We start from the raw sequence: 21,626 nt of genomic DNA, 5'->3' as shown, positions 1-21,626 counted from the left end.
AATGCATCACCTCATCTATTTCTTAGTTACCTGATCCACATGGGCACTTTGAAGTCCTTATCTTATTACACTTTACAAAACTTAACCTGTTTACTTACCATTTCTTGAAACTTTCCTATAATCTGTTCCTGTTCCCAGACACTACTTTTTGTTGTTCCCCTTCCTAATAGTCTTTCTCAGTCTGTTTGCATTATTTCACTAGCTCCACCCACTGCTTGCATATTTTAACTCTACTTTCTGATTTTACACATTATTCCTAGGTGATAGCAAAACATTCCTACTCATATGTATTATGGTAATCGAGAAACAAGGATACAACGTAAATACAATAGGAGCAACAGAATTTATCATAACTGATTGACTCACGCAATTGTGGAGGTATACAAGTCCATGTTCCGCAGGGTAGGCTGGCAGGCTGGAGACCCAGGAGATCTAATTCTGCAGTGTGAAAGCTATCTTATACAGACCCAGTAAGAGCTGATGTTGCAGATGATGTCTAAAGACAATCTATGGCATAATTCTCTCTTGTTGATGGACATTGGTCTTTTTTTTTATTTTTGACAGGCAGAGTGGACAGTGAGAGAGAGACAGAGAGAAAGGTCTTCCTTTTGCCGTTGGTTCACCCTCCAATGGCCGCTGCAGCCAGCGCATTGCGCTGATCCGATGGCAGGAGCCAGGTGCTTATCCTGGTCTCACATGGGGTGCAGGGCCCAAGGACTTGAGCCATCCTCCACTGCACTCCCTGGCCACAGCAGAGAGCTGGCCTGGAAGAGGGGCAACCGGGACAGGATCGGTGCCCCGACCGGGACTAGAACCCAGTGTGCCGGGGCCGCAAGGCGGAGGATTAGCCTACTGAGCCGCGGCGCTGGCCGGACATTGGTCTTTATGATACATTTGGTCCTTCTTATGATTAGATGAAGCCCGCCCACATTATACAGGGTTATTAGATTTACTCAAAACCCACCACATTTACTGTTCATCTCATCCAAACACATCCTCCCAGAAACATCCAGAATGACATTTGATCAAATCTGGGTACCCTGTGTCCCAGTCAAGTTAATGTGCAAAATTAACTGTCATAATATATGCTACCATAACTGTAGAAATATTCCCTCTAGGATTGACCCTTTTCACTTAAGTCTTACATCTCTATTTCTGTATGCGTACCTCCATGTGGATGTGCTTTAGGCAAATGTAACTCGTTCGAAAGTGCATTTGATGTTTCCTTCCCTCTGTCCATCTACTTTCCCCTAAAGCCTGCGAATCTTTTTTTCATATTCATAATCTCAGATAAATCTTCTGAAATTTTAGTCATCCTTAATTTCCACTAATTCCAAAGTAATACAAAATTAGTCAATTCATTCTCAGATATGTCCCTACTTTACAACCTTATGGTCACTTCCTCAATTCAAGCTCTCAAAATATGAATTATCACAGCAACCTACGAATTTGTCATTGTTTCTGGTGTTTGCCTCCCTCAATATTATAATTCTTAAATAAAATCTAGTCAAAGCATTTCTTAAATTGTTCGACCCTCCTAATTTTATAAGATAAGATATATAAAAGTTTTAACCATTTACGCAAGGGTTTTGTGATGTAAACTAAATTAAATGACTGAATTCTTAACCAATTACAGATGTATCTTCATTTTTCATGTATCCTCATGTCTAAACTATGAATAACATTTATGAAGATGTCCAGTAATAAAATTGTTCCCGCTTCCTCAAAGCACTCAATTCAAAGCAAACATCTTTTTTCCTTAGACCCTTCACAAGATCACCCAAACAAAGCTCATGTCCTTGCACTTTCTGACTAAAGAGACTGCAATAACTAAGAAACTCAAGCTATTCACTTTACAAGTATGTTTCTGGTGGTCTTTAGCTGAATGGAATTTACAGCATAGGAAACCCCTGAGGGTACTTGAAAAATTTTGTGGACACTAAATAAAAAGATGTTTGTATTTTAAAGATTTATTTATGTATCTATTTATTTTAAAAGCAGATTGGCAGAGAGAGAGAAAGAAAGAGTTCTCCCATCTGCCTATTTACTCCCCAAATGGCCACAACAGCCACTTCTAGATCAGGCCAAAGCCAAGAGCCTGTAACTCCATTCTGGTCTCCCATATGGGTGGTAGATGGGCCATCCTCCACTGCTTTCCCAGGCACATTAGCAGGGAGCTAGAACTGAAGTGGAGACAACTGGTATTTTCACACCAAATGCCAGCGTTGCAAGTGGAAGTTTAATCTACTATGCCGCAACCCACTGTGCCCAATGCCAAGCCCAATATGTTTATTTAATTGCAAAATTTTTGACATTCATATGCAATTTTTTCTATAGTACACATTTCCATGAACTTTTTGAAATACTCATATTACTGAGAACATGTACAAAAGCTTATTTCTAGTTAGAATTTACCAGGGAGTTATTTAATTTGGGAAAAATTCTTTTGTGAAGTGAGAAGCCATTGATTGATCTGCCTCATAAATCCATATTTACGCTTATTAAATTTGGTTGAAGTGAGGCCATATCTATGTTTGAAATTCAGTTTGATAAATGACTGGCAAAGAACATCCTGATCACTTTGTCATTGTCTTGCAGACTTGTTGCAATGATATTACTTTTATGGGGAAAACAGAATGACTCAATGAAGGGGTCATATGTGTCTCTTTCCACAAAGATGGCAAATCAAATACAACGTGAAATACGAATCAAACATTGGATGTCAAAATGAAATGAATATAGTGATTTGAAATACAACTAATGCTATTTTTCCAAAATAAGAAGACTTAAGTGAAAAATCCATGCAAAAAAAATGAAGCATTTTTGTGTAACACATACTCTTGTGCTTTTATGTTGAATTCAGTGTAAGACTTTTTTGGTTTACTGTCATGAATTATGCTAGATTGTGGCATTTATATATTTTTGTCCAGTATATTTGGCAAGCTCAAATTGTTGGTGGGATTAGTGTACCCTATATGAATTAATTCATTCTGATAAGAGTGTGTATTAATCATATTTATTTTATTTACATATATTCTTTTATTAATACACTAGATAAATTTTAAGGAAAACATTTCTGACAAAAGTCTAACTAATAGATATTTGTACCAAGAGCCCATGACAGCCAAACTAACTCATTCTGGTAAAGAAATTGCAAATAATTATGTGCCAAGTTGGTCATTTAATCATGGTTCTAGTGACCCCTTTGGATATAAATCAGCCTGGGCTGATTTATAAGCAAGTGCAACTCTCCACAATTGGATAGAATAAAAGGAAGAAAATTTAAACGTTAAAGTAAAAAATACTTATGAAATTTACCATTTATGCCATTTTAAGTGCATGCTTTCCTAGTGTTCAATATATAACTACTGCTATGATTTGCTGATGGTTTAAGTATATCCCCTAACAGTTCATGTGTGGGAAGCTTCGCAACTGGTATAGCAATGTTGAAGAGTTCGTCAGACCTTTAAGCAGTGGAATATAGTCAGAAGTCATTAGATCATTGGGAATGTGTCCTCAGAAGGGATTGGTATCATTCTTATGAGACCTCATTCTACTTTGGCTTCCTGTCTCATCATGTGATCTCTTCCTCTCACATGTACTCCTGAATGATATCACCCATCGTGATGAAACAGCCCAGGGGGCCTACAATAGAACTGGTATTATGCTGTTCGGGTTTTCAGTTAAATAAACATTTTTTATTTTTAAAAATCTTTATTCATTTATTAAATGTTTTTGAAATGGGTAGAAAGAGAGAGAGGGAGAGAGAGAGTATTGGTCTTCCATCAGTTAGTTCACTCCTCAAACGCCAGTGACATCCAAGGCTGGCTCAGGTCAAAGCCAGGAGCCCAGAACTCAATCTAGAACTCCCATATGGATGGCAGGGACACAATTATTTGGGCTATCATCTACTGATTTCCAGTATATGCATTAGTGGGAAACTGGAATTAGAAGCAGAGCTTGGACTCAAAACAAGGGACTTGGATATGGGATGCAGACATCACAGGCAACGTCTTAACCACTGTGCCAAATAACAAGTCCCTTGTTTAACTAAATATTCAGCCTTCGGTATTTCAATATAGTAACAGGAAAAAGGCTAATACATTCACTTATTGTATCACAGTCACAGATTTCTGGAATCTTTTAATATTGCAAAACTGAAACTCTGTATTCACTAAAAGACAACTCCCAATTTCCCCCTCCCCAGCTTCAGGCAACCACCTTGCTATCTTATCTTTCTATGAATTTAACAACTTTAATATGTTACATGTTTTGAATCATAGAGTATTTGACTCCTTGTCAATACTTCTTAACATAATGTCCTTAAAGCTCATCCACGTTGTAGAATTAGACAGATTTTTTTCTTTACATTTTTAAAGGATGGATAATATTCCATAATATAGATATACAATAATTTGTTTACCCATTCATCAGTTGATGGGAATTTGACTAGTTTTTCACGTCTTGGCTGTGTTACGATAAACATTGTATGCAAACATCTCAGGTCCTGTTTTAAATTCTTTTGAGTACCTATCCAGAAGTGGTGTTGTTGGGTCACACTTTTTTTTTTTTGAAGAATAAATTTAGTTTTGAGTGACAGAGGAGTGAAAGAATAAAATATGAAAAGCAACTTTTAGAATGCTTTTGTGGCAATGAGATATTAAATACTTCTGGAGTCAGGAGTATACAACTTCAAAAACTTTCCTACTGGATTAGAACTAGGGCCAGTATATGAACATGACAATGGAAACTGGAGATATCGTTAAGTGTGTCACATACATGTAAAGGCAAATACACTATACCATTCTTTTACACATTTGATTTTCTACATAGGAAACTGTTTCTTCTGCATATCTTACAGCAACCATTTCTATGGGTTTACTTTTAATTTCTATTTTTTCCTTCAAGAAAAGGAATAATGTCTTCTGTTCAAAGGTGTGACACTTGTCAGGAAAAGTTTTTATTAAGTGTATTTCTGGTAGTATGGATGATGACAGTGATGACAATTATCATGATGTGTACTTGTTATTGCGTAGGCTCTTTCTTAGAATTTATGAAATTATATTTCCCCCTACTACAGTGAGGACATTTTGGTGTCCCCCAGAAGACTATAGGCTTGATCTCCAAATACTTATGTTAGTGCTTAATGGAATAAAATTAAATGTTAATTGCTTAAGAATGGAGACTTAATCCAATTGTGGTGTCTGAAAGTAGAATTTTGGGGAATAATGGATTATGTTGCTGAGGTGGAGTCTCCATTATAAAATCATGGTGACTTTAGAAAAACAAACCACACGGACATGGAGGGAGCATGCTCCCCATGTCTCTTGGCTTTCTGGCTGCCCAGAATCCTTCATCAGTACAAGTTCCACCATCTACTGCCCTCATCAAATATCAGATTCATGGGGCTCCTTATCTTGGACTGTGAACCTACAAAACTTGGATTTGAAATGAGCCACCTTTCTTCCCAAGTAGCTTCTCTCAGACATTTTTGTAGTTATAAAAAGCTGACTAATACATCCCCTTTTCTTCAGCCCCTCAATTATAACCTCATCATTTTATTTATTTAATACTAACAAGGAATCTTCAAAAAGTCCATGGGGGGGTGTGGTGCTGTTGCATAGTGGTCTTAACCTCCACTTACATGTAGGCGCCAGTTCTAGTCCTGGCTGCTCTTCTTCTGACCCAACACTCTGCTATGGCCTAGGAAAGCAGTGCTTGAAGATGGCCCAAGTGCTTGGGCCCCTGCACCCACGTGGGAGACCTGGAAGAAGCTCCTGGCTCCTGGCTTCCGTCTGGCCTTGGTCTGGCCCTTGTGGTTATTTGAGGAGTGAACCAGTGGATAGAAGATCTCTCTCTGCTTCTCTCTGTCTCTCTAACTCTGCCTTTAAAGTAAGCAAAATAAACCTTAAAAAAATCTTTTGATCACAGTACAATACCACACAACAAAGAATTACCTGATCTAAAATGCCAATTGTGTTAGTTGAGAAAATGTGCCATAAAAGAAAACTCATTTTCTTTTTGAATATGGTAATTTGGTAACTGCCACATCATTAAACTTTCTTGTTAATTTTTTTTTATTTGACAGGTAAAGTTATAGACAGTGAGAGAGAGAGAGACAGAGAGAGAGAGACAGAGAGAAAGGTCTTCCTTCCGTTGGTTCACCCCCCAAGTGGCCGCCAAGGCTGGAACTGCGCGGATCCGAAGCCAGGAGCCAGGTGATTCTTCCTGGTCTCCAATGCGGGTGCAGGGGCCCAAGCATTTGGCGATCCTCCACTGCCTTCCCAGGCCACAGCAGAGAGCTGAACTGGAAGAGGAGCAACAGGGACTAAAACCTGGTGCCCATATGGGATGCCGGCGCTGAAGGCGGAGGATTAACCAAATGAGCCACGGCACCGGCCCTGCTAATTTTATATTATTTTATTATCTTGGATTCCTCATATAGACTATATTGAAAATATTTTCAATTTCGCCAGTATTTGAAGCATTTCATTTACTTAACCATAGTGGTCAAAGTTTCAGAATATTAAAATAGTGATAATGACTGAAAATGTTTTGGTGTCCTTGTTTTGAATGTCAATACTTCTAGTTCTGCATTTCCCAAATTACTTTTCACAAAACGGTGGTCCAACCAGATGTTTCACATTAAATAGCTTCTGTGGAAGTGCTACATATGATATCCTTCTCCAGCAGACCGCAATTTATATCAGCATATTAAAGGAACACTTTGAAAAATGACACGGGAGTGCAGTGGCTCACAACCTTGGCTGCACATTAAAATAGCCTGTGGAACTTAAATAAGTACTGATGACTAGACTGTGCTTCAGGAGACAGTAAGTTAATTGAACTTCAGGGAGATCTGGGCATCAAAAATATTTTTTAAGATCTCCCTATGTGGATCTTATGTACAACCAGGTTTGAGAACCCTATTTTTTCTTCTCACCATTAAACATGAAGCCAGTTGTTGGATTGAAATAATTATATTATGTTATGGATGAAATATTTTTCACCTCTTCAAATAAGAAGTTTTAAAATTCAGAATGCCAATTTGTAGTTCATTTTCTATTCTTCTTATTCATTTATCTTCCCCTTACTGTTTTCTGATCTCAGATTATTCTTTACTTACAACTACTTGCCATGACTTCATAAATGTAAGTTTCTTGTAATTTCTTTGAAAACAGAATTTAAAATTTTTCTTATATGTCTCATAAAAAGGGAAGCAATACCTTTAGGTTGATTCTTGAAGTGGTACCTTTTTTCTAAGCTTCAGTAATTATTCACAAATCCAGCCAAATTCTTCAGATATACTAACTTTTGCTTGCTGTACATATTTAATCTCTTTTTTTTTCTACCAAGTTATCTCCTTAGAGGGAATATGACTTGTTAGAAGGATAAATTCCACATAGTTTTCTGTGTTCTCTCTTCAATTGCTCCCTGCGAGTTGGGGCTATATAGTGGATATATCAGGATTTCCTGCATTTGCTTCCAAGGATTGTTCCTCTTAGTAGGGGAAAACATTCTGAGTAGGCATCTTCTTACATTTGTTAACATATGTAGCATTCATATAGTACACTTCCTGTATTTCAGTACCAGTAGAAATTTCTATTTTTATCTTTTGCAATGTATTTCTAAAGGAATGTGGGAAGAAGTCTCACATTATTATTATATAATCAATTTACATAGAATCTGTATGCTGTAACCCATAGATCCAATATAATGATGTTCATAAATATATTGAACTTCCTATTTTACTTACTGTTCATAAATTATTATTTCTGACAGTTGGTACTTTGCTGAATACACATGTTCATTATAAATCCTTTCTATATTCAGTAATGATCATTGATGCATAACACTGTTTTTTAGTTATACTTCTGGTTATTTTTGATTAAGTGGACGCCAGCATTAACCATTTATGAAGAAAAAGTACTGTGTGTAGAGCAAATTGAATTCTGCTGTGAGTAACTAGTGCCTTTGAAAATAAGGCATTTTTCCATGTATATTACCAAGTCCAGTAAATGCTATGCTATTCAGCAGACATGATTACTTTCTATCGAAAGCATACGAGAGTGGCTATATGTAGATACTAGCACAATTTATTTCAATACACACTGGAAATCATTTAGATTAGTGCAAATTACTTTTGATGCACTATCAACAAAATTCATGGCTTAAAAACAAATAAGATAGGCTAGTGATATAGGTAACAGCTGTTTAAGGAATTGCACAGTATATATATATATATATATGTACATATATATATATATTTAAAAAGAAGTTCAACATTCAGACGGAAGATATAACAATAGCTTACAAAATGGCATTGTATAATATCTTGGGTTATAATTTGTATCTTAATTCAGTGTAGCACCATAATTATTCCAAGTTATATGATTATGAATTGAACCGACATGTTTATTGATCTTTACTCAAAAATATTTGATTTTTTGTCTAGTGGTGTTGTAATCCTTCAGAATATATCAGGGTACCTGGGTAATTTTAGTATGCTCTCTATAATCATCTATAGCTGACTCTCTCAAGAGTATAGTTTGATTAACTTCCGTTTGGCATATTACATATTTATTCGACCTTACTGCTCAGGCCTTACTCTTCTTGATTATCATCATTGTTATAGTGCGTATCAACAACTTGAAGAAAATTGGTGCTTTTAAATAAAGAGTGACGACATAGTTTGCCTCACTGTGGAAAAGATATTTTTTCAACTGAAATATACAGAAATTCCCTATACTTTAAACTAATTCCAAACCAACATCCTTATCAAAATATGACATATTTTTATATAAAAAGTCCGTAAGACGTAATAAAAACCATGCATAAAGGTGGACAATGCCACTTCAAGGGAACATTTTAAAAGTAGCATGGGGAATTTGAAGCATTTTAACTGATTTATTCTGTTATTGCAATTACAACATTTACTATTTAGCAAAAAGAAAATAAACACTATAATTAAATATTAATGTTATTTCAAAAGTCATTATTTGACAGAAATATAAGCACTTTAATTGTATTTCACATGCTCAAAAATGTTAGACATCATGAAAGTGAACCTATTTTATATGAGATTATAATGGGGGATTTTTAAAAATAAGTTCAATAAGCAAAGAAGGTAAGAGAGAAAATATTTGAAGACACTTTCAAATCCCCAAATCTAAAGAAAAATGTGTTTCCAATTAAAACACACAAATAACTAGGGAACACATTTACTATAAATTATGGACAGTAAATACATGCACACATACACATATTTACTGGGCATGTGGGTATATGAGTGAGATACACATATCTGCAGTTGAGCATTTTCTTTGTGTGATATATTTACACATATAATAAATAGAATTGCTTCAGCACCACACAAAATTTCTCCCCATCTGCTTCCAAATGAAGTCTCTCATAATTTGTTTTTAAAATAGCAGTCTTTATTTTGGTGTTTTGTCACATAGGAACTTAAATTTTAAGTGATTCTTTGTAAGGATTATATCACAATAGGATTCATTAACCTAGATTTATAGAATTTAAAAATGGTAGAGTTAAACTTCACCAACTTGGTCTTTGTGTATTTATTTATGCAAATACCATGAGTCTACTGACTAAAGAAGATAGAGTGTTCTTTTGAGCAATGCTTGTAATGTCTTTGAAAAAAAACGTATTAGAGACAATATGGAAATACATAAACACAGGAGTGGAAGCCTAAATGGCTTGCTTCAAGATATAATCTGGGGGCCAGCACTGTGGGGTAGCAGGTAAAGCTGTGGCCTGCAGTGCTGGCATCCCATGTGGGCACCTGTTCAAGTCCTTCTATGGCCTAGGAAAGCAGTAGAAGATGGCCCAAGTCCTTGGGCCCTGTACCCACATGGCAGACCTGGAAGAAGCTCCTGGCTCCTGGCTTTCGATCGGTGCAGCTCCAGCCATTGCAGCCATTTGAGAAATGAATCAGCGGATGGAAGACCTCTCTTTCTTTCTCTCTCTCTCTCTCTCTCTCTCTCTCTCTCTGCCTCTCTGTAACTCTACCTTTCAAATAAATAAATAAATAAATGCCAGGTAGCAGGGACCCAACTATTTGTAGCACTGCATACATCCTCCCAGGGTGCACATTATCAGGAAGCTGGAATTGAGAGCAGTGGTTAGAGTTGACCCCAAGGTACTCTGATATGGGTTACACTACACACATCCCAAGTGACTGCCTAAATTCTGTGTCAAATGCCTGCCACCAGTGGAAGACTTATTACTGATTCTTACAGATTTGATTTTTTTTTTACTCATTAATAATATGTTCAGCCTTTCTATTATTTTTAAAGATTTATTTTATTTATTTGAAAGACAGAGTTACAGAGAGAGGCAGAGACAGAGAGAGAGGTCCTCCATCCGCTGACTCACTCCCAAGAATGCCGCAATGACCGGAGCCGAGCCGATCCGAAGCCAGGAGCCAGGAGCTTCCTCCAGGTCCCCCACATGGGTGCAGGGGCCCAAGGACCTGGGCCATCCTCCACTGCTATCCCACAGCTTTTGTGTTCTTTAAGATTCAGTCTGGCATTGTGTATGTGTCTAGGAGTTAGGCCATTTCTTCTTGATTATCATATCTGTTGTTACATAGTGATTCATAATAATGCTATAATGATGCTTAATGATATTTTTCTGTTTTTTATCATCTTTCTTCTTCTTTTTTTTTTGGTGACACCATAGTTTATTAGGATGTACTTTAATACAGGCACTGCAGCTTGCCCAGGGTGCTCTTAAGGCCTGGACGTTCTGCCAATTCTTCTTGAGCAATGACACCAGGCAGTTGACAGCCAGGTAGATGTTGTACACTAGCTCATCTGCTATCCTTATGTCGCCAACTGTCATGGCCAGACAGAGCACCTTCTTCATCTGGAACTTGATTGTGGACTTTATCTCATCGAGTTTGGCCACCAGATTCTCATTGTGCATCAGCAAACAAGGGAACTTGCCAGCCTTATTTAGGCCTGGGCCCAGGATTCATGAGATCTGCTTGATCAGAGACTTTGAGGGCAAAAAGGCATCATACTTAGTGAGTTTTTTGAACAGCTTGTTGTCGTGGAGCTTCTTCAGAGCCTGGATGTCCATGTGGGGTATATTCACAGCCTTGGCCTCATCACGGTGCTACTTGTCTCCCAGGACAAACACGAAGACCTTGGGACAGGGAGTAGACTCCTGCCTGATGATGCCCAAGAAGCATTTGTCCTTTTGAGGATCCTAACTTTTCAAGGTGATCTGAAGCTCCATTGTTTCCAAAAACTTTCAGGACCTGTGCTGGTTACAGTACAGGACTTTTGCAATGCCTCATACAGGATGTCTGCTCATGGTTCCTCGCATCACTGTAACCAGAAAAGAGCTATTCTTTCTCTTTTAGTTGTCTGTTTTTTAATGTCATATTAAAAGAGTCATTAACAATAACAATGTCAAGAAGAATTTTCTCTTTGTTTCATTAAAGGGATTTTACAGTTTCAGGTCTTACGTTTAAGTCTTCAATACAGTCCTAGTTGATTTTTCTGTATTATTTAAGGTAAGTGTCTAGTTTCAGCATTTTTATATGGATATATAATTTTCTCAGAACCACTTGTTAAAGAAACTATGCTTTTCACATTGTATTTTTGGAACCTTTGTTGAAAATCACTTGGCTGTAAATGAGTAATTTATTTTGTATTTTCTATTCTGTTTCATTGGTCTATAAATCTGTTTTAATGGCAGTACCATACTATTCTAATTATTTTGTAGTAAATTTTGAAATCAGGGAGTGCAAGACCCTCTATTTTTTCTCAACATTGCTTTGGCTATTCAGTGATCTCATGAGATTCCATGTGAATTTTAGGATTGTTTTCTATTTTGTAAAAAAATTTTAAAAAGGCCATTTATATTTTGATTGAGGATACACTAAAACTGTGGATGGCTTTGGATAGCATAGACATTCTAAAAATATTAAGTATTTCAGTCCATGAACATGCCTTTCTAGTTATTGGGTCTTTTTAAAATTTTATTTTATTTGTGTTTTTTTTAAATGCTTTCAGCAAGTAATATGTAGTTTTCAATGTATGAGTCTTTTTCATTTTTTTAGTGTATGAGTCTTTCTTTCCTTTTCTTTTCTTTTTCTTTTTCTTTTTTCTTTTTCTTTTCTTTTTTTTTTTTGACAGGCAGAGTTAGTGAGAGAGAGAGAGACAGAGAGAAAGATCTTCCTTCCATTGGTTCACCCCCCAAATCGCCGCTGCGGCCAGCACGCTGCGCCGATCCAAAGCCAGGAGCCAGGTGCTTCCTCCTGGTCTCCCATGCGGGTGCAGGGCCCAAGGACTTGGGCCATCCTCCACTGCCTTCCCGGGGCCACAGCAGAGAGCTGGACTGGAAGAAGAGCAAGCAGGACAGAATCCGGCGCCCCAACCGGGACTAGAACCCAGGGTGCCAGCGCCGCAGGCAGAGGATTAGCCTGGTAAGCTGCGCCGCCGGCCAAGTGTATGAGTCTTTCACCTGTTTTATTAGCTTTACATCTTTCGATGCTAGTGTAAATGGAATTATTTTCTTAATTATTTATAATTCATAGTTATGAAGATACAAAACAGATTTTTACATTTTGATTTTGTAAGCTGCAAATTAACTAAATTTGTTTGTTAATACTACCAAGTTTTTTGTCTTAAATGTTTTCTACATATGAGATCATGACATTTGTAAACACTACAATTTTCTTTTTGATTTGGATGCTTTTTATTTCTTTTTTTTTCCTAATTGCTATGACAGGCATCCCGTACTATGTTGGATAAAAGTAGTGAGAGTTCTCATATTTGTCTTATTCCTGAAATTACAGGAAACATTTTGAACTTTTAGTTATTGAGTATGATGTTAGCTGTGGGCTTGTCACACACAGCTTTTATTATGTTGATGTAAATTCACTCTATACCTAGCTAGTTGAGAGCTTTTTATTAGGAATGGGCATTAAAATGTTGCTAAAACTTTTCCAGCATGTGATTTTTTGTCCTTCATTCTTTTAGTATGGTGAATTACACTGATTTTAAATGCTGAATCATTCCAGGGATAATCCCATTTGGTCATTCTGAATGATCATTTCAATGTGTCGTTGGATTTGACTTGCTTGTATTTTGCTGGGGACATTGCATTTACGTTCATAAGGGATAATGGTTTATGATTTTCTTTCTCTTTTCCTTTTTTAAAAATTTATTTATTCATTAATTTGAAAATGATAGAGAGGGAGAGAGAGACAGACAGACAGACAACATTCATGGCTGGGCCAGGTTGAAACCAGGAGCCAGGAAATCCATGCAGTTCTCCTACCTGGGTGGCAGGAACTCAACACTTGAACCATAATCTGCCACTTCCAGTTGCATCTGCAGGGAGCTAGATTGAAAGCAGAGTAACCAGGATTCAAGCTAGCACTCTGATATAGCATGCCGTGCTACAACACTGGCCCCTAATTTTGTGTACTTGTAATGTACCTCTCTGACTTTAGTGTCAGGGAAATTCTGATCTCATAAAATGAGTTTGAGTTTGAAAGTTTTCCCTCCTTTTCAATTTCTTGGAACAGTTTGAGAAAGATTGGTGTTCACCCTCCTGTAAATTTTGGAATAGTGCATATTGAAACCATGTTGTACTGGACATTTTTGCACCAGGGTTTTTTATTACTGATTAAATCTCTATATTAGTTATAAAGTATGTTCAAAATTTCTACTTTATCATTATTTAGCACTGGTTGGTTGCGTGTTTCTAACAATTTATCCACTTTAATAGATTAACCAATATTTGGTGTGTAATTATTCATAATCTGCTATGTGTGATTTGTTTTTATCTGTGGAATCAGTTCTAAAGCTTCCTTTATCATATTGTTTATTTGAATCCTCTGTTTATCTTAAAAAGTCACTTTAAGAATTTGTTAACATGAAGAGAACAGATTTCATGCATTCCATAGGTACAGTTCCAAGAAGACAACCGCAGTTCCCTAACTCCCCTGCTCCCACCCCTTATCCCCATCCCTCCCTCCCCTCTCTTCAGCAGTTTTTGCAGACATAGTTTTAATCCACTCTATATTCATAGGCTTAATTCTTCATTGATCATAATAGTCAACAAGTAAAAACTAGCTAGACCACAGTTCTACAGGAGTATAAACAAGGACTAAAAATGACAAAATGTCTATTTCATTTCTATTTTTTATAATCTATATTAACTTGTACATCAGAAAAAACATATGATATTTGTCTTCTTGAGACTGACTTATTTCACTAAATATGATAATTTCCAGTTGCATGCATTTTGTTGCAAAAGACATGACTTCATTGTTTTTATGGCTGAGTAATATTCCATAGTGTATATGTATCACATTTTTTTATCCAGTCATCAGTTGTTGGACATCTGGGTTGATTCCATATCTTAGCTATTGTGAATTGAGCTGTAATAAACATGGGGGTATAGAGAACTCTTTCATATGTTGATTTCATTTCATTTAGGTAAATTCCCAGGAATGGGATGGCTGGGTCATACAGTAGATCTAATTTCAGATCTCAGAAGAATCTCCATATTGTCTTAATTTTGTTGATTTTGTCTCATTTTTTATATTTCATTTATTTCAGTTACATACTTTTATTGTCTTCCCTCTGCTAATACTAGGCTTAATTTGTACTGTTTTTCTGATTCTTTGAAGTATAAATGTAGGTTGTTTATTTGGAAGGCTTCTGCTTTCCTAATATATTTTATTGCAGTAAAACTCCCACTTATTACTACTTTTGCTGTGTATTTTTGGTACATGGTGTTTTCATTTTCATTTGTCCCAACATATTTTCTAATTTCTCTTTTTATCTCTTCTTTGACCAACTGGTTATTCAACAGGGTGTTGTGTAATTTCTGAATATTTGCTAATTTTTGCAGTCTTTCTTCTAGTATGGATTTATTTTTTCATACCTGGCATGATGTTAGTCTTCTACTTGTTAAGAATTTCTTTTGGACCTAATCTATACTATCCTGGAGATTGTTACATATGCACTTGAGAAAAATGTATATTCTGCTAATTTTGAGCAGAATGTTCTCATATGCCCATCATGTCTACAATTTTGCTAAAGATTTGGAATTTGTGGTATACCTTCACAATGTGAATTAAGTAAGGCTGTTTAACAAACATATCACCTCACATACTTAGCATTTCTTTGTGGTAACACCATTTAAATCTTTTCTTTTAGCAACTTTTAAATATAGAATGTGTTATTTATTATAGTAGTCATTCTGGATAATATATCATTAAATTTATTACACATATACAACAGAAATTTTGTACAGTTTGATCAATATCTCCCCTTTCCATATCTACTCTACTCTTCCCATCTTCTGGTAACCATAGTTCTACTCTATATTTTATGAATTCAAGTCTTGTACATTCTATATATTAGTGAAATGATATGATATTTGTCTCTCTGTGCCTGACCTATTTTACACAGCTTAATATCCTCCAGGTTCAACAAATAATGGAACTGCCTCTTCCTCTGAAGGCTGAATTCCATTGTTTACATATACCACATTTTCTAGAACACAAAGTTCAACATTTTAAATATGGATTATACAGATGGCTCCAAATGTTGAAGCTTTTCCCTAAGCTTTGTTCTTTGTGGATTTATTTAAAAACTAACTTATAGAAAATCTAACATATTAGTGAGTATGTGTTTATTAAGTTTTCAAGTGAACACATCCATGTAACTATTACCTGGATAACTATAGTCTGAAAGTCTGTGTCCCCTCAAACTTTGCATGTTGAAAATCTAATCACAAATGTTGTGGTATCGAAAGCTGGGTCCTTGAGAGATGATAAAATCATGAGGCCAGCACCCTCATGAATGGGATTAATGCCATTATAAAAGAACTCCCACTGAGCTGGCTTCTTTCTTTCTCCAGGTGAGGAAACTGAGAAAGTGCCATCTGTGATCCACCCCTCACAAGACACTGAATATATTTTCACCTTAATTTTTAATTTCCCTGGCTCCAGAACTGTGAGAAATAAATTTCTGCTGTTTATATCTTATTCAGTCTATTGTTTTTTACAGTAACTTGAGTGGACAAAGACAGAATATTAGTAACATAGCAGGGGACTTTGTCATGTTCCTTCACTAAAGCAGGCTAGGACAGTAAATTAGAAAGGAAAATGTAGCATACAGTGTTATGAAAATCAAGTAAGGTTTTTGAGAAAGAATAAATCATTGTATTGATTAAGCAGTGCTATTAGGTCAAATGAAATAAGTTATGAAAATGCATCAATATATTCAACAACACAAATGTCTTTGTTGACTCTGTCAAGAATATTTTTGGCAAATACATAGAGGAAAAGGCTTTATTGGAATTGCTTGAAAAAGGAGCAGAGAAGAAACTTTTGAGATATCCAACACAAAACATCTTACCGGGAAGACAATTCGAAAAGGAAGCAGAATAGTGTGGAAGCTGGAGAGAAATTCAGCTGGAGAGAGGTTATTTAAAGTAGTAAAATTCTTAGCATTATTGTATTATTAGAAATAATGTAATTTACAAAATGGTTCTAATATTGGAGTCTTTACAATGTCATGAGTTTGAGTTAAACAGGATATTTCAATGGAAAAATAATTTATTCATGAGTCAATTATACAAATCTCAAGGAAAAGCACAAAGTGTCAATGATAACCCAATGTTGGATAGCAGCCTAGCAGGAAGAATTCAGAATTTAACTTTCCTCAAACTGCTGACATATGCGGAAATAAGCACAAGTTCTTAGGCTGAATTTTATCCCCCCAAAGTCATATACTGCATTCCTAACCCCTTCATCTTAGAATGTGAACATATTTGGTTTTAGGATCTTTAAAGAGGATACAAAGTTAAAATGAAGTTGTTTGTGTGGGCTCTAATCAAAGATAACAAGTGTCCTTATAAAAAGAAGAAAAAGTACATACACACACAGAGGGAAGGTCACGAGAAGACATAGGGAGAAGATGATCATTTACAAGCCAGGGAGTGAGGCCTCAGAAAAAATGCAAGCTGGCTAACAACTCAATCATGGATTTCTGGCAACCAGAACTGGGAGAAAATAAATTTCTTTCTTGCATAAGCCACTTAGTTGTAATTTGTCTTGACAATCCTTGTAAATGCATCACTCTGCCTTTAAAGTTGCTAGACTTAATTCATAGTTAGAGTAGATTTGCATGTATAAATCATATTTAAGCATGTTTGGTTTGTAACATCATGGTAATTATATCTACTGTAAATCTAATTATGAGTATGTGTGTCTGTGTATCTATGTGTATGGGTTTGTATATACACCATGTGAAAACACAAGAAGGTATCATCCTGAAAGTGAAGAGCAGCCCAAGCATCAAAGTTGTCAGCTCCTAAATCCTGCAGTTCTCAGTATCCAAAACTGTGTGAAATATATTTCTCTTGTTAATAAATTACTAGTTTAAGGTATTTTGTTATAACAGTACAGACTAAGAGACCTGTCACGCAAAAAACACTAAGGAGAGTCCTTTGCTGAAAGAAAGGGACTATAAACAATAACCTGACTCCACATGAATCTATAAAGGACACCTGAAAAAAATTCCTACATAGATAAGTACAAAAGATAGTTTAAATCCATATTTATGTGTATCTGATCTTTTGCTATTTCATTTAAAAGATAATTGTATGAATAAATAAGTATAAAATAGATTTGGGGGATTATAATATTTAAAATTAAATGAAATAGATTGAAATTACATATGAGCACTTTTTATTACACTATTAAAATTCAGTTTGTAGTGATCTGAACTTCTGACAAATTATTAATTGCAATATCCAGGATAACCACTAAAGAATGAATACACACACACACACACACATGCATGAGTGGACTTCAAAAAATTCATGGAAATGTACATGAGTGTTTTGAATTTGCTTCATATTACAGAAAAACACACACACATTTAAAGTGATTTACTGGAAAATATTTTTATAACTCAAAAGAAAACAACACCAGGTCGCTGGCACTGTGGAGTAGCAGGTAAAGTCACCTCCTGCAGTGCCAGCATCCCATAGCAGCACCGGTTCAAGGCCCAGATGCTCCACTTCTGATCCTGCCATCTCCCTCTCTCTCTCTCTGCCTCTGCCTTTTTCTAACTCTGCATTTCAAATAAATAAATAAATAAATCTTAAAAGAAAAAATAACAGTAGGTGAAGAGAGGGACAAAACTGAAACTACATACAGAAAAAAATAACAAAATGATAAGTACATTATTAATTATATTGGATGTGGATGGATTCAACAGTTGAGTCAAAATCAAAATTATGGTAGAATGGATAAGAAAAATGATGTAAATATGTGCTTTATATTGTAGATATATTTTATTCCTTTTTAAAGATTTTATTTATTTATTTGAGAGAGAGATTTACAGTGAGAGGGAGAGACAGAGAGGTCTTCCATCCACTGTTTCATTCCCCAAATGACTACAATGGCCAGAGCTGTGCCGATCTGAAGCCAGGAGTCAGGAGCTTCTTCCAGGTCTCCCACACAGGTGCAGGGCCCAAGCCATTTTCCACTGCTTTCTCAGGCCATAGCAGAGAGCTGGATCAGAAAAGAAGCAGCCGGGATTAGAAACAGCACACATATGGGATGCCAGCACCACAGGTGGAGGATTAACCTATTGTGTCACAATGCTGGCCCCAATTGTGTATATATATATTTATATAAATATATATATTTTATTTTTTTAATTTTTTATATATTTTTTATTTAATGAATATAAATTTCCAAAGTACAGCTTATGGGTTACAATGGCTTCCCCCTCCCAAAATTTCCCTCCCACCCACAACCCTCCCTTCTCCCGCTCCCTCTCCCCTTCCAATCACATCATGATTCATTTTCAATTCTCTTTATATACAGAAGATCAGTTTAGTATATATTAGGTAACGATTTCAACAGTTTGCCCCATATAGTAACACAAAGTGAAAAAAAAATACTGTTGGAGTACTAGTTATAGCATTAAATAAGAGTGTACAGTACATTAAAGACAGAGATCTTACATAATATATTTTTTTAAAAAAAATTAATTAATTTTCTATGCCATTTCCAATTTAACACCAGGTTTTTCCTTTTTTCATTTCCAATTATCTTTATATACAGAAGATCGATTCAGTATATAATTAGTAAAGATCTCATCAGTTTGTACCCACGCAGAAATATATATATATTTTAAAGATTTATTTTATTTATTGAAAGACAGAGTTACAGAGAAATGTAGAGACAGAGAGAAAGATCTTCCATCCACTGGTTCACTCCCCAGATGGCCACAACAGCTGGAGCTGCACCAATCCGAAGCCAGAAGCCAGGAGCTTCTTACCGGTCTCCCATGCCAGTGCAGAGGCCAAAGGACTTGGGACATCTTCCACTGCTATCCAAGGCCATAGCAGAGAGCTGGATTGGAAGAGGAGCAGCTGTGACTAGAACTGGCGCCTATATGGGATGCCAGCACTGCAGGCCAGGGCTTTAACCCACTAAGCCACAGCGCCGGCCCCTTATGTATATACTTTAAAGTCAAAGACATGAATTTGTTTATTGTGAAAAGATAGAAAGATATACCGTCACTCAAGCGGTTTCTAAAAGAGAGCTGGAGGGCATATACAACAGATAAAAAAGAATTGAAGGTGAAACTTTCCCTGAAAACAAACAAAGCAGTATTAAAATTAATTATTTTTAAGGATTTATTTTATTCATTTGAAAGGCAGAGTGACACATAGAGAAGGAGAGACACACAGAGAGAGAAATCATAGATCTACTGGCTCACTCTCCAAATGGCCACAAAGGCTAGGTTTGGTCAAGGACGAAGCCAGGGGCACAAAGCTCCATTTGGGTTACCCACATGTGGGTGGCAGGGGTCCAAGCACTTGGGCCATCTTCCTTAGCTGAATCAGAAGTGGAGCTACCAGGACTTGATTCAGTCCTCCCATGTGGGATGCTGATGTTGCAAGTGGTGGCTTAACACGTTGAACCACAGTACTGACCCCAAACAAGAAAGGATTTTAAAAAAAAAAATATTGTTTAGATTTTAAAAAGTTTTATATTTTGTATTGTAAAGGCAGAGTGCCAGAGATGGGGTAGGGAGAGGGAGAGAGGGAAAGAGGGAGAGAAGGAGAAAGGGAGAGAGGGAGAGGGAGAGGGAGAGGGAGAGGGAGAGGGAGAGGGAGAGGGAGAGGGAGAGGGAGATTCCATCATCTGTTACACTCTTCAAGGGAATCTTTTTAATGATAAGAAGTGTAATTACTCTAGAACACAGAACAATTATAAATATACCTGACAACAGAACCCCCCCACCAATAAGTAGCTGATATTGAAAGAATTTAAGGGACAAATAGACAATTAAATTATAATAGTAGGGCACATAGATCTCTATATTTGAAAAATGGATAGAATAGCTAGAAAAAAGGAAATTAGAGAGTTAACTATAAATCAGTAGACCTAACAGGTATCTGTATACTCCACATGCCATCCAGTAACAGCAAAATCTATTGTTCTGCCTCTACAACAAACATTACTTCATTTAGACAAAAAGTTCTACAGGATAGATGATAACTTAGACCAAAAAAACAAGAAAAACAAATTTGAAATGATTTATATTATATAAAGTACTTTTCCAACTACAGTGGAATACTGACTTTATGGAAATAAAAACTATCATAAGGGGACAGGATAAAATTGTATGCAAATAAATTCAACCAGATTAAATGGACAGTAAACCTTAAAAAGATCAATCAATCCAAATAGCCCAATTTCAATTTACCAACCTAGTGAAGGAAAGTATGAGAGTAATAACACAATTTTTTCAAGCTTAAAGAACAAGGGACTTCATGGAGCTGGTATTTAGCCCAGTGGTTCACTTGCCCTTATCCAATGCTGGAGTGTTAGAGTTTGAGAGCCAGCTCCAGTTTCAACTGCAGCTTTTTGCTTATGTGCACCTTGGGAGGGAAGTAGCAGTGATGGCTCAAGTAATTGGATTCCTACCACTTGCACAGGAGACCTAGATTGCATTCCTGGCCTAGTCCTAATCTTGGCTATTGTAGACATTTGGCAAGTGAACCAGCAGAGAAGATATTTTCTCTCTCTCCCTCTCTCCCTCCCTCGCTCTCTCCCCCCACCTTGCTCCCCTCCCTCCCTCCTTTTCTTTTTTCCCCTCCATCCTTCTTTTCCTTCCTTTTTTTTCCTCTCAAATAAATATGAAAACTATGGTATATCAAAGACCTGATTATGTACCCAGCACAACAAATAAGAGGAATACATTATTATAAAACAGAAACAAACAAAAGCAACTAAACCTAAATGCCGCCTTCTGAATGTTTGGAACACCAATGATAAAAAGAATCTCCTAAGTTATAGTACACAAGATAGAAAAAACAAAGAGGTCAACTACAAAGAAGCACTACTCAGATTGGCATCAGAGTCTTCATAAACAATACTGGATAAAAATGCCTTTCATCTTCTGATATAAACTAGTTTTGAGTCTCTAAATCTACACCAAGACAAACTATTAAATGAAATGTAGGGCATATAAAAACATTGATATATATAAGAACACAAGAGATAACTTCCTCTTTCTTAGGATGATTCTTGACTGGAGTGC

At 36.3% G+C, this 21,626-nt stretch overlaps 1 pseudogene; it reads right to left on the bottom strand.

Annotated features, from left to right (window-relative positions):
* Positions 1-10,717: 10,717 nt before the first annotated feature.
* Positions 10,718-14,938, bottom strand: LOC133752536 (large ribosomal subunit protein uL1-like; annotated as a pseudogene).
* Between the last annotated feature and the right edge of the window lie 6,688 nt (positions 14,939-21,626).

The sequence above is a fragment of the Lepus europaeus genome, chromosome X (genome assembly GCF_033115175.1).
Source record: "Lepus europaeus isolate LE1 chromosome X, mLepTim1.pri, whole genome shotgun sequence".
Taxonomy (NCBI): domain Eukaryota; kingdom Metazoa; phylum Chordata; class Mammalia; order Lagomorpha; family Leporidae; genus Lepus; species Lepus europaeus.
This window is presented reverse-complemented; position numbering and strand designations above follow the sequence as displayed.